Source organism: Alosa pseudoharengus, unplaced genomic scaffold (assembly GCF_046254945.1).
Source record: "Alosa pseudoharengus isolate Yale_2024_CS ecotype anadromous, Long Island Sound unplaced genomic scaffold, YU_APseudo_1.1 YU_APseudo_1.1_scf_9, whole genome shotgun sequence".
NCBI classification, from domain to species: Eukaryota; Metazoa; Chordata; class Actinopteri; order Clupeiformes; family Clupeidae; genus Alosa; species Alosa pseudoharengus.
In genome coordinates, this window is record NW_027468881.1 from 107,039 (window position 1) to 122,116 (window position 15,078).

A 15,078-nucleotide genomic window follows, 5' to 3' on the forward strand; every position below is an offset into this window, starting at 1 on the left:
ATAGTACTCTAAAGTTAAACTAGCATCTTCGACTGGAGAGAAATATGTGCAGACGAAAACAATTGTTTAAACGTAAATAAATGTTTGACCACTAGATGCCAATTTTGTTTCTCAGATAACAGAAGCTAAGCATATCTTAAATTTGCCCAGATTATATAGTCTTTTATTTATGTAACTGAGTATGGAAATGCACCATAGTTTAGGATGTATATTTGCATTTCTTTATTAATGCTTAAAGCAACACCAAAGAACTTTTCCTCTGTCACACGCACCATTTGTTTATCCAGCACCGGCTTTGCAAATAACAATGTCCACAGACAAGGTAGAACATGTTGCATGATTTTATGAAAGTACTGTATAATGTATTGCGACATCAGATGCAAGTCAAACTTTAGTTTCTTATGTCTCATTCCATCGAACTACAGATCCGCTACCCGATCCAGCAAACTTACATAGTGCAGTTATAGCCGATAGAGGGCTGCAAAGTGAATGCAGAAAGTGCCTTTCACCCTGTTATGAGTTGATGAACCACTGAAACGATTTTGGAAACATTATTTTAAGGTACAAAAAACTCTTTGGTGTTGCTTTAACTGTAATTTGAATTCTTTTGTTGTAAGATACCAGTGCCTTAATGGCGATTTCCTTTGTTATTTCAGACTGTTGGCAATACAGAATATCACAATACAGAGGTGAATCTACTCTATCTCATTATATTGTATCCTGACCGATACACCATCCTGTATACTGTCCCTAAATAGCTATTACAACTGTATAATCTCAAAAACACACTCTCAAAAAAAAAAAAAAAAAATACCTGAGACTGTGTAATGCTGAACAACCAATTTTATTAACATAAATTATTATGTGGGGGATTCTTGCGAAACCCCAAAATCTTATGGTACTAAGGATTTGATGGTCAAATATGCCATAAATCCCACTGATTTACACTATTTAACAATATAGGTACATGTGCTTAAACTTGCACACAAGGTAATTTCTCCATATTTTATTGTTATTTTCTATTTTTTATGCGTTTTATGAGTAAATTATCATTACCGCAATGTGTCCTGGCTCAAATCCCAAGTGTTTGATCATTAAGGAAATCTTTATCTTTTACTTTAAAATAAAATAAAGTTCTACATATATTGTTTTAAGTTCAATGCTTCATCAAAATGTGTGTTTCAATAATATTAATATTATAACGATTACAATATTTAAAAAAAATGTTTTGTCATCAGTCATAGTTTTCATTACCGCAATACTTTTGAGTACTGCAATAAAAAGCTGTAGGAATGTCAACATGAAATGGAATTTCCCATCATGCATCAGTAATAACAGAAGATCAAAGATGGCGTTAAGGTAAGCATGTCTCCTTTTGACTTTATGTTGAAATTCCATGATTTGTCTCAAAACTGTCTAAACACAACACTAATGATTCTCATTACCGAAATTAGTAACAGTTTTGTTATAAAAACGATTTTCTTAATTCAAATTTGTTTAGTAATAAGGTAATAAAACACACAATGTCATGGAGGTATTTTTTTAGCTAGATCATGCTAGCTAAATCTAAAATTAGCATTTTTGTGTTAGGTCGTCTCATTACCGCAATGCACTTTATCATTACCGCAATAGTTAAAGCCAATTTCGGTGATGAAAATGTCCATTTCGGTAATGAAAATATTAAAGGATTTTGCATTTTTCAACGTCGTTCATGACATTAATTAATTTTTAATAAGAGACAACCTCAATGTTTTGGAGGGATATTAATGAGATCAATATCATAAAAGTTTTTGGGTTGTTACACTGCACTTAATGAAGTAGATACATTGTATCAGAGACCCTGTTACCCTTTTTTCCCCTTTGAATCTCATGAAAGTTGCTATGGTCATATCATAGTAATGAGTGACCTACATCACATGTAGATTACTGCCATAGACTTAAAATGACTTAAAAGTGCATAAAAGAAAGCTGCAGCAAAGGAAAGTTTGAGGAAGCACAGAGAAAAGATATACACCAACCCAGAACTTTTAGAGGAATACAGAAGGAAGGAAAGAGAGAGGTGATGGATAAGGGTTAAATGGTTTAGGTGGTGTTCTCAGTCAACGAGTAGTTTTAGAAAATCAGTGAGCAATTTACTCAAGGGTCTCATAATGCCAAAACCTTAGGCCTTAGGCATGCGTTTTCAATTATCTGAACCCAGCAAAGATAGTAATTGTGGTAACTTTACTAGACGTGTGAGTTCATAACACATTCATAGCAGCTGTCATAAACTGCACATAAAGCATTCATGACTGTTTCATGAGAAATTACTCTACATTCATACCAAACCTTTCATGAATGTGGAAGACAGAATGACGACAACTTGTCAAAATAAAAGTCCAACAATCGCAAAGCAGCATTGCCGTTTTTGTTCCAAATCTCTTACCTGATCACGGCACATCTGAGTCAATGGGCTGCTACTCCAGTGCCAAAAAGACAGAACATGGTCAAGTAAATTTTTGTTTCATAAAAATGTTTTTTTTTTATGATGTAACCTTTGCAGATGATTTCTCATCTTTTGCTACTGGGATTGTCCAACCATTCCAGGATTAACAAATACGAGTCAGCTGAATGTAGGCTAGTTTACCTCCTAGTGTTAAACTCAGTGTTTATGAATACTTCACAACTTCTAAAGTAAAGTGACATTCGAGGTAGACTTCATAAGATATTCATGAAATATTTACAAAGGCTGGAAATATTAAATTAATGGTATCCTTTATGAAATATTGGAGGCAAAACCTGAGTTTTTAAAAACCTGAGTTTAACACTGGGAGGTAAACTAACCTATAGTACATTCAGCTGACACGTATTTGTGTAACCTGGATACCATTAATTTATTCTCTCGATTGTTGGACTTTATTTTGACAAGTTGTCATCGTTCTATCCATCATTCATGAAAGGTTTGGTATGAATGTTCAGTCATGTCTCATGAAAGTCATGAATGCTTTATGTGCAGTGTATAACAGATGCTATGAATGTGTTATGAACTCACCCATCAAGTAAAGTGTTACCGGAATTTTTTTAAATGCACACTTTTATGCTTCCTCCAGATTTCCTATGACCAATATGAAGTTGACACGATGACTGCTATTGGAGAGAACAAGTTTTACAATCTAACTATGAAGTTCCCAGGTGATAAAGTGTGATACTTCCAAGATGGTATCAAGGCCATCGTCCCCGACCCGCTACCAATCATATCTGCTATGCATTTCTGTGTCTTGCCAGAAATTTGGAAAAAACACAACAAGAAAAGTCCTTTTAAAATATGAAGAAACTGTCACTTTACTTGCCATAGTCTGTTACACAGTTATAGGATAGGCCTCTCCCTATTTCCCAAGCTCGGTGGTACACTGTTTTGATGTTGGTTTGTTGGTTTGTTCTATGAAATTAGTGTGACATAGTGTTTGTGTAAGTAAAAGGTGCTCTAAGCGATGCTGGGTAACGTCACTTCTGTTGACATTCAAACAAGAGCTAGCTCGCTACTTCCTCCCCCTCCCTCCCGTGATGCTCCTGTGCAATTGAAACTCTCCTAAACGCGCATCTCGTCTGTGATTTGCTGGAACAGTTTATGTTTTTATGGGCTAGGTTTGCCCAGGTAGTTTTATGCCGTTTGTGGAGCCTGGGCTGTCCACAGAGATCACGTTTTTTTACAGTGTATTCAGGACACAGACAGCTAGCGGTTGGTTAGGTGATGCTTGCAGTAAGTGACATACAATGTTTTAACCTAAAAACACAGTGTGGCATCGCTTAGAATACCTTTAATGGGCACATTTTGGTTATGAATTGATGGAAAATGGGATACCAATGTACTTTAACTGTGTAAAAAGTAAGGGGATTTGAACACTGTTTAAAATGTAAAAAATATCTGACTTTAAAGGAATAAGCTACAGTATACATTTGGACAAGATTCAGCAGGGTTTTTGTTCTTATTCTCATTTCCGAAATATCAGTCTCATCTCTGAAATATCTGTCTCATTACCGAAGTGAATGTTTATTTTTTTTTTTAAATCAACTGTTAGGAAACAGCATTCATTTCCATTTTCAAAATTATATTATTCCAAGTATTCTTCCTTCACCTCTGCCACATTTTTCTGTTTAAAGTTGTCAGTTTTTACTTAGATATCGTAAAATAGAAGTTGCAAATCACTTATCATATTGCGGTAATGAGACAAATGAGAGAAATTCTAATAATATGTTATATTTAACTATAACTTTAAAAACTGTTTTATGTAGACCTTGGTATTAATGTTAATGATCCATTTTAAAAAATGCATAAAGAATTATATTTCTATGTCATATTTCATGTAATGATCTATTGCGGTAATGAGAAGTTCTGATGGACTTAGTCTTGAAAACATGAATAAATATATATTTAAAAGCCTAATATTGTGAGAAAAGTAATATTTACAACACCTTTACACTTTAATTCAAATGTCTCAAAAGGAATTGTATTCATACACATCTTTTGAAAAATTCTATGTCAGAAATCTTTCAGTTGACGGTTTTTACACTAACAAAAAATACTGCCACAAGGAAGTACTTTCAGGACTTAACAATACAAAACAAAAAAAATAAAAAATGTACAAATAAAATAATCCTTTTCTATTATAGCCACTATTTGCCCTCCAGTACCTCAAACATACAGTATACTCACACTCATGTTAATACCTGGGAATGTGAAATGCTGAACAACCATATTTGGTTTATTAACAAACATAATTTACTATGTACGTTAGCAGTCTATTTATACTTACAAAAACACTGTTGCAAGGGGCTAGACTTGTGGAGTAAAATAATAAACCAAAAAAAAAAAAAAAAAAAAAAAACATCTTCTTTATTCTACTATTTGGCACCCAAAATTATTACTCCATTATGGCTACTTTCCACATTTTACTACATTTTCTTGATTCCTTCCTTTTATCTAAACTTTCCAAACAGATACCTACGTCTGTCATTTACAAATACAAACTGTTGGCCTACATTGTTAAGGTCCACTTTGTCAAGGGCCTTTTGATGCACATGGCATACAGTTACATTATTAAGGCGCTGCTGAGACATAGTAGATCGTAGCCAAGTTTTCAGTCTCGTCAGTGCACTAAAGCTTCGTTCAGCTTCAGCTGAGGCCACAGGGACGACCAACAACAACCTAACAAGCTTCTCAACCTCATCAAATAAGCCTCTCACCTCACTTGGCATTGCTTTCAGAATGCATGCAGCTTCATCACTTGACGTGATTGTATGCTTCGAAAGAAACATTGGTAGCTGAACCTTCAAAATATCCTTGTTTATTTCTGGATACTGTACAATCACATCATCCATCTGCCCAGTGAGGAGAACATTTTCCATCTGTTTCAGTTTCTGTAAGTCTGGTTGGTTAAACTGTTCCTTGAATTGAATGTCCAAACTGTCCAACACCTTGAAAAATTCTACTCTATAGTACTCCTCTGGTGTTTTGGGCTTATGCTGACTAGCCCCCCCAGTGAATCTTTTGGGGGGATTTCTTTGATGAGGGAGTTGAATAGGTTCAATTTCCAGGGAGTCTACCATTGTCACTGCCTTCTCAAACACTTCTGCAAACTTTTCCTCACTCCTTTTCCCTTGAAGAGTTGTACTAACATAGTCAACAGCAGTTTGCATGCCTTTAATTGTTTGGGACTGCTTTTGCAATGATTTGTTTAAGCACTCAAGCTCTCCCAACGCCTCTGATGCTACCAGCAGTCCAAGAACAGTCTTTCCCTTCTGGAAGCGTTCTAGGAGACCACTGGCTCTAATGCCAGTTTCAGAACCAACTGAGGCCATTTCCTCCAAACTACACAACATAGCCTCATACTGGCTAAGAACTGTATCAACAGCTTGACCACGCACTGTCCACCTAGTTGGACACAGAGGTTTAACTGTTTTGGTAGGCCCCTCAGATGTTAGATGGCTAGCCAATACCCCTTTGAATTTCCCTGATTGGTTGTTCAGAGTTCCAAGGTCATGGACCCACTGCAATGAGTCACGTAGTAAGGTAGAGGCGCTGCAAGCACTCTGTGTTATAAGATTCACACAATGTGCCCCACAATGCACATACAAAGCCAATGGCTGTTCTCTCTTTAACACTGCCTGTGCCCCTGAGAATTTCCCTGACATATTGGCTGCTCCATCGTATGTCTGGCCTCGCAAACCGGAGATTGGAATATTCAATCTCAGGAGCACAACAATAGCTATCTTAGCCATCTGCTCACCAGTTGTCCCTAGCACCTCATACAATCCCACAAAGACTTCCTGTGGCACAAGGTCTTGATCCACATATCTGATACATATTGATACCTGCTCTTTCCCCTGTATATCCAGAGTACCATCCATTATGATTGAAAACTGAAGCACAGACAAGGACCTGATTGTTGAGGCAATTTCCCTTACAATTGTATTGGCAAATAAAGTTAAGTACTCATTTTGGGACTGTGGACTGATATAATCATGGCAACGTTTGAACCAAGAGGATAGAATTGGGTCCTTGATTGCAAGGAATTTCAAAAGATGGTAAAAATTACCCTCATTAACATCATGTCCTCGAAAGGCAACTCCCTGCCTAGTCTCGCAGAGCCCATGATTTGCTCGAGACAATACCTTGCCTCCTCCTGTGATCTAGCCATCGAACTGGATATCTGTGTGTGCACTGGGGCCTCATTTATAAAGCGTTCTTACGCACAGATTTGATCTTAGACCGTGCGTACGCTCAAATCCATGCCAACGCTCAGATTTATAAAAAACGTCTTTGACGTGAAAAAGTGCTTATCTCCACGTCAGGTTCAAACTTGACGTACGACCATTTCCTTGTGGTAATGCCGGGGTACTGCAAGTAATCTGAGGTCCAAGTGCGATGCATTTTCAAAATTCCAAGACCAACGATCTCATGTCTTTCTTTGCCATATGCATGATCAATATCAGAAGATTTTTAAAGACGTTTTTGGACGCAGCTTAATGTTTCATGGTTTGGCATAAAACTGCTAATGAGAACTATAGCCCACTTAAGAAAGTGAAAAGACGTACTTATTTCACAATATCTAAAAAAACCCCACCAAGACCTACGATATAATAGCCTAATTGAAACATTCTTACAGGTGATCTAGTATATTTAGTGTTCTCACCAATCTAATATTGACCATCAAATGTCCAATTACCCTCGTTTAGGAGAGGAAGGCATTCAAAAAGGCATTCGAACAGTTTGATAATGTTGGAGGTTATTGTGCAGTATTGGGAATATAGGATAGTATTTGATCATACAGTTTTGAATGTTAAAAGTGAATAAACGTTTTTGAGAGGTGGATAAACTCTAATAAGAGGTGGGTAGGCCTAAACTCTATTTCTGAAATTTCAGAGGTGGATAAACTGCGTTTACTCGCGTTTAGCCTCCACTACATCCTAATTTGCGCTCATAGGCCTATTCTCAGCTTCGTAACAGAAAGGTAATATTTGACTGTAAGCTATACAATGTAGGCTATAGATATTTTATATCATATATAGCCTACACAACCAAGGGACGGAAGTTATCCTCTGAAAGCAGGGCATCTTCATATTTAGTGTTGCGTCAGAGTTGCGTAAAGAGGTGCAGAGCGCGCACCTGTTTGCTTTTTTTGACTGGTAGTGCCCAAGATCAGATGACAGTACGTGAGTTGAATAATGTAGGATGAAATATAAAGGTAAGCCTAAAGCAAACAATAAAGGACAATGTTTAAGCCATTGGACATTATTGAAAGAAAATGATAGCAAAGATATGCAGAATGAATGAAAAATGACCGGCGAACTAGGCTACTTTTTCAGCAAAAACATAGCCTACCCTAAAAGAAACGTTAAGCCTACATGACATATCACGCTTATAATTTAGTCCTGTTTTGTAGGCTAAATCAGCATATTACCCTGGGTCATATTGGAAACGTACAGTAGCCTACTGTACCATAACGTACAGGATTATATAGGCCTAGAGGTCTTTCCTTCATAAGCTAGGCCTACCCATTTTTTTTTCTACAAAGTAGGCCTAGCTTACTTACAAACATACAAAATGTTGATTATTCACATTACTGCAAGCAAAAGGAATGAAAACGAGCAGAGGACAATGGACATGGATGCATACGATCTCTTTCCAGAAAGCTTTGCTGGAAAAAACATAATTAGGTAAGCTATTCAAACTGACGCATATAGGCTAGTTAACATCAGATGGCATAGGCTAGGCCTATACAAGGTTTTCATTCAATATATAATTTTACATAAGCTACAGCTTTTAGGCCATTGATTTCATTAAAACATATGCTAATGATATTGATATTGAGGGGGTGTTTACAAGGCGGAGACCTAAAACCATCCGGCTGCGCACAAGTTGACGTTCATTTGTGATTTATAATGGGCACATCTGGAAGGGTGGCGTACGCACGTTTTTTTGTGCGTACGTTCGTTTTCTCTGAATCAGACGTACCATCATTTCAGAAATGATCTAAGATCAGATGAAGGATGGTTTCTACACAACCCTTTTATAAATGAGGCCCCCTGGAGTTTGCTCCAGTGCATTGACAGCAGTAGCATGATGGTGGGCTTTGCTTCTCTTGTGGCGATTAAAGCATGCTACGGCATCTTTCCAATTTTTAAACCCTTTAGAGCAAAAGGCAGGGTCATTTCTTCTCTCTAGAGTGGTCTTTTTGATGGTGTATGCTTTGACACACTCAAAACAAAGAACTTTCTGCAAAGTAGGACTATAATGCAGCCATGGGTATTGACTAAACCACTTTGCCTGAAACCGTAACTTCATGTTCGGAAGTTTCTGTACTTTTATGAATATTGGATCAGGCTGGTATGGCTTACTTCCCATGTCCAGCACACTGCTACACTGACTTGCTTGAGGATCACTGCTACTCTCACTGACTGTCTCCTGAAGAGCAAACAAAATTTACCCACACTGATATCCTTATAGACTAAGTACCAATTCACTTCACTTTCACATAATAAAACCGGTAGACTATATTTATATTTGATAATTTGCTACTAATCAATAGTAGTACATCTCATCACAGAACCACTTTAGGACCTCACCTGAAGCCCTGAAGGTCAAGCTACTTCTTCCTCATCCTGCTTTATGACATCTTCCCAAGATGTCTGAGTTTCTTATATGTAGTTAAACTAGATGTACCGCAGAGCGGTACAAAATATGACGGCCGCCCAGTCCAGCACATTTTTTCCACAAAAATAAATCACGCTGAAAGGCCTATATGATTCTAACTGTCTCACTAAACTCACTACATGTACACATTTATGTTTATGTGTGTGGGTGTGTGTGTGTGTGTGTGTGTGTGTGCGTGCTTGTGTGTTTGCCTGCGTATGTGTGTTTGTGCATGTGCATGCATGTGTACATATGTCTACTGTGTGAGTATGTGTCATACGTATGATTACTGTGAATGTATGTGTGTGCGTGTGTATCTGTTTATGCACATGTGTGCACATGGAATGGGTTAACATGACCCCTGGAGACAAACATACGGAAAAAATTGGTCATCCTGGGCCCTACGGTTCTCAAGATATTCACAGAAAACTGTCTGCCCTACCCTCCTTTCCGGGGGTCCAGTACAGCAGGGGGGCTACAGATCAAAACGAAAAACGACGGTTACATGTTATCCATGTGGGGTTACATGCCCACCAAGTTTCGTGTACCCCGGTCTTTCAGTGTCCCGGGAATCCTTGTTGGTGTACGGTCACTAAATGTACACATAAATTATTTTATTGTAAGGCCCCCCATGAACGAAAGTTCACAAAACTTGGCATGCATTCGGAGGGTGTCATAATGATCCTACAGTTTCAATTTTGTGCAGTTTTGACCATGTCAGCCAGAGATATTGTGATGAAAACACCTAATTTTTTGCGTTTTAACTTTTAACTAGGTGGCGCTATACATGAAATAAGTGGTAATGGGATGGGTTGACATGCCCCCTTAAGACCAACATACAAAAAAAAGGTGGACCTCCTAGGCCCTACGGTTCTCGAGATATTCACAGAAAACTGTCTCCGGCCACCTACAGGCCAGTTGGTGTATAGTAACATAAATTAATTTATTGTGTGGCCCCCCATGAACGGAATTCCACGAAACTTGGCGTGCATTCAGAGGGTGTCATAATGATCCTACACTTCCAATTTCGTGCAGTTGTGACTATGTTAGGTCACAGATACCTGCGATTACAACACCTCATTTTTACTTTTTTGTGTTTAACTAGGTGGCGCTATACATGAAATGAGTGGTTATGGAATGGGTTGACATGGCCCCTTGAGATCAACATACAAAAAAAAATGCTCCTCCTTAACCTTACGGTTCTCGAGATATTCACAGAAAACTGTGTCTGCCCTACCCTCCTTTCGGGGGGTGCAGTCCAGTGGGGGGGCTACAGATAAAAACGAAAAACGATGGTTCCATGCCATCCATATGGGGTTACATGCCCACCAAGTTTCGTCTACCCCGGTCTTTCAGTGTCCTGGGACTCATTGACGGAAATTTGGACATGCGAAAAAGAAAAAAAAAGAAAATAAATCTGACTAAACCTATATGACCGCAGCTTCGCTGCGCGGCGGTCATAATAAAGCAAAGTGTGTGCTTACGTTCTCTGTGCGTGTAGCATGTGTGTCAGATAACCCTTCCCCCTCCCCCTCGGTTTTTCAGCCAATCAAATGACGACGTTTCTTGTATTGTCGTGCTGGCTGTCGGAATGATCAGCAGCACAAAATGAGTTTGCTAAAATATTGGTGGGGACATTTTGTCATCTTAAAATATTGGTTAGGACTAGTCATGAGCGTCCCACCCTAAATCTACGCCCAGGAGGGGCAGGAGGATTACTGTTAGCGCAGGCTTTATATAAAATTCTTCAACAGAAGGCCTCGAATGTTGTCTTGTTTGTGGAGCGCTTTGCTTCGCTTCTGTAATCTCGGCTTCATTGAAAATGAGGGCTTCCCTCAATGACCCTCCGAGAATAAATAAAGGTTGAATGAATGAATGAATGAATGCAGGCTTTCCCAAAATAGGCTAAAGGCCTGTGGTTTGCGCAGCCTACAGTAAATAACAGACCCGCCAGAATGTGCGTTATGATGCTTTTTTACGAGCAAGATGTTTTTGGTACCCTACGCACACTGCATGTTCTTAAATAACAATGATCATCAGTAATATTCGACCATTAATTTGGGTAAATGGGCAAGCGTGACCACCTTGATTGGCTGATGATTGTAACGCGGGCATGATTCCAAACACCTCCCTTACGATGATGAGTGACAGGTGACAGGTCTCAGAATGCGTGCGCTACACAAGGACGGAAGATGATGAATAACTGGGGCCGTAGGCTATTCACAAAGGCTTTTATCTTACTACTAGGAGTAGGCTACTCCTAAATCGCACTTAAAGATTTTTCTCTTAAAAGTTATTCACAAAGCCTTTCAGACAACTCCTAAACTAGGAGTGAGTCTTCGTTGCTATGGATGACGTCATTACTCATGCACGAGCTTGACTGAAGTGACCACCTTGATTGGCTGACGATTGTAACGCGGGAATTCCAAACACCTCTCTTCCGATGATGAGTGACAGGTGACAGGTCGGAGAATGCGTGCGCTACACAAGTAGTGCGAAGGACGGAAGATGATTAATAACTGAATAAAAAGGCCTAGCCTAAATTAATAAAGAGTAAGGCAAAACAAATAGCCTAGTAGCCTAATGAAACATAGGCCTATGGATTGATGTAGTAGCCTACCTTTGCAACATTATTAAATTAATCTGTCACCATATGCCTAGGCTACGTTTGCAAAGAGGAGAACATTTTAATTTGATTCACAATGAAACGTTACATTTCATTTACATGTTACAATGAGTAGTTTTGGTTGTTGTTGGTGGCGTTATTGCATCCCTTTTATGAATGCAAAATTGTTCCCTCGTGATTGGAAGCTCCTGTTGCGCATAGGCTACGCATTTCAAAACATCGCAACGTAAAATGCCACAAAAAAGCTGTTTATGAATAGGTCTTAGTGAGTTAGGAGTCCTCTCGACTTAAGCTGTCCCAGACTTAGGTGCTACTTTTAGGTCTAAAATGCTTCGTGAATTACTTTTTGTGAAAAAATTAGGAGTCCTAAATTTTAGGAGTTGCTCCTAAATTCGACAGTTAGGACATTCATTATCTTTGGTTAGGAGCTACTTTTAGCCTTAAAATTAGGCCCCTGAATAAAAAGGCCTAGCCTAAATGAATCAAGGCAAAACAAATAGCCTAGTAGCCTAATGAAAATAATTATTAAATTATTCTGTTACTATGCCTACGTTTGCAAAAGAGAACATTTTAATTTGATTCACAATAATGTTACATTTCATTTACATGTTGACAATGATTAGCCTAGTTTTGGTTGTTGTTGGTGGCGTTATTGCATGTTAGTGCCTACAATGCAAAATTGCTTCCTCGCGATTGGAAGCTCCTGTAGCTGCATAGGATTTCAAAACACATGCCGCAGGTTTGTGAATAGGTCTGTGAGTAAGGAGTCCTCTTGACTTCTTTTAAGCTGTTAGAGGTGGGAAGGTGTGATTTGTTGGGGGCAGGGACGGATTAACTGGGCACAAATGTCTGATGGCCCCCCTTCCCCCCAGCCAACGTGAATCGGGTGGTTAGTTAATAGGCCTATCGTGATTGGGGAGAGCACTAAATGCTCTACTGAATAAGCACGAAGTCAAACCTTTAAATGAAAAACACTCTTTAATAATCAAAACAAACAAAAAAACGCTAACTCCGATAACAGGACATAACAGGGAGGCCTTTGGCTGAGCAACGGAGGTTAATATGCTCTATATTTTGTCCAAATGATGTGTGTCTATCATCGTTGCACTCGGAGAAAACCAGAATGTTTAATTTGTCCTGCGTTTCTTCTACGGCTGCAAACGGGATTCACTCGCAGTTAACCAAATATTTCTTTATTAGGGCAGGGCAGGCATATTTTTGGCTATTAAATTATTTCTAAACCAGTCTGCTAGAGTCTGTAGTGAAGTCTGTGTAGGGTTTTCCAGCTCCATTTCTTTTTACGAGACACCCTGCTCACTTGAGACCTCTGCCGGTTGTTGCAGTGTCGTTGCAGTGTCGTTGCAGCGTCATTGGAAAATAAAAATTTTAAAAGTCGCGTGATACCGCTTGATCCCGCGCGCAGACCGCGAGGGAATCTGGCCAAGTCGAAGCACTGCCCACTGTATTTCACACGCATTATAGCGACCCCCACTCACCAGGGTTAGGATCAAAAGATGGTTGAAATAGTGTTTGGAAAAAAACAAGTGCAGAGACATGGCCATGATGTGGTAGGTTAGACTCTGCATAGTCCTATCTCTATCAGACCAGTACACCATTTGTACTGCAGTGTTTTTGATGTGCTCTGTATGTTCCTGCTTTACAAATAATGACTGGAACTTGGGCTTGGAACTGCCAACTTGAAGTATAAAGAAATGCTTACTTTACATGGGGGCAGTCATGGACTACTGGTTAGGCATTCGGGCTTGCAACCGAAGGGTTGCCGGTTCGATCCCCAACCAGTTGGAATGGCTGAAGTGTCCTTGAGCAAAGCACCTAACCCCTCACCGCTCCCAGAGTGCCGCTGTAGCAAGGCAGCTGAATGCTCCGGGTTAGCATGTGCTTCACCTCACTGTGTGTTCACTGTGTGCTCTGTGTGTTCACTAATTCACGGATGGGATAAATGCAGAGACCAAGTTCCTTGTATGCCTAGAAACCTGATTTACATTTGCATTTACATGTACATATTTCACTGAATTTTTTCCCGTGTTTTACCATTAACAATTTCAATCAACGTGGCTAGGCTTTGGTGCAGATTAGGCTTACAAAATACTTTCTCTTTAAAAAAAAAAATTAAACAATTAATTTATATACACAGCATGAAGTCTATGTTTTCCTGCTATAAATGAAAGTGGGAAATCAACCAAAATTCACTGTCAACGGGGAATCAACGTTGATTTGAAGTGTTTGCTAGGTTAAGATGAATAATGTTGATTCAACATTGATTTAAACTTCCTTTTTCTATTTGGGTACACTACAAACACTTAGAATGCACCACTAACCGAGAGTAAACAAGTTTTAGTGGAAGTAGCTACAATAGAAAGTCTCCTTACTTTACTAGGGAAACAAACATTTTTCATATTGGTATTATTCTCAAGTGGTATTCTTTCTGGTGCACACTTCAGAAGTACACAGACTCAAGCAGACAGGTTTCAACACACATAAACACACACAGATGCACTCTATCTCTCACTGTCACACACACTCCTCCTTACTTCATTAGCTTGGTGCATATAATTCAATTGCACATTTACAAATGTATTTTATTTTATTATATTATAATGCCGCACCTCGAGAAACACCACATGCACCTTGTTTTTCCAATTGGTATTAATCAAACGTGGCAAGTGGAAGTATCCACTGTGAATATAAATGCCCATGCACTACAGTTAAGTTGCCAAGTTACTGCACAAGCATTCAAATGGATCTTGATTCAGCCAAATCTAGACAATGTTGTCCCAGCTTTCCCATCTTGTATAGTCACCATGGAAACTTAAGGACACATCTGTGTACACTAGAGATTTTTGTTTGTGCAATATTGACACTGCTTATTTTTAATTTAATATATTCTTTTGTAAAATACATTTCATACATACATATTTGAAAATCGATAAATCATCAGAAAAATGGCTGTTGGCTTAATTGGTTTTGGTCAAATTAACATTTCTCACATATGGTGTGGCATACCCAGACACAAGGCCTTGATCAGGCCAGCGGGTTGTGTATTTGTGCAAGGTTATACATTAGGTTAGACAGTATTGTGTATGGCGACATATTGTACCTGATTTGTCAAAGGCAAGCATTCAAAGGAAAAACATTTCCTACAAAAGTACAGAGCAAGCTGATTTAAGACTGTGGAGAAATTGTAATAGTTTAAAACTATAAATGTACAAAACAGTTATACAGACCACCTGAAGGTTTAAAGTTTTGGATGGTGGGCACA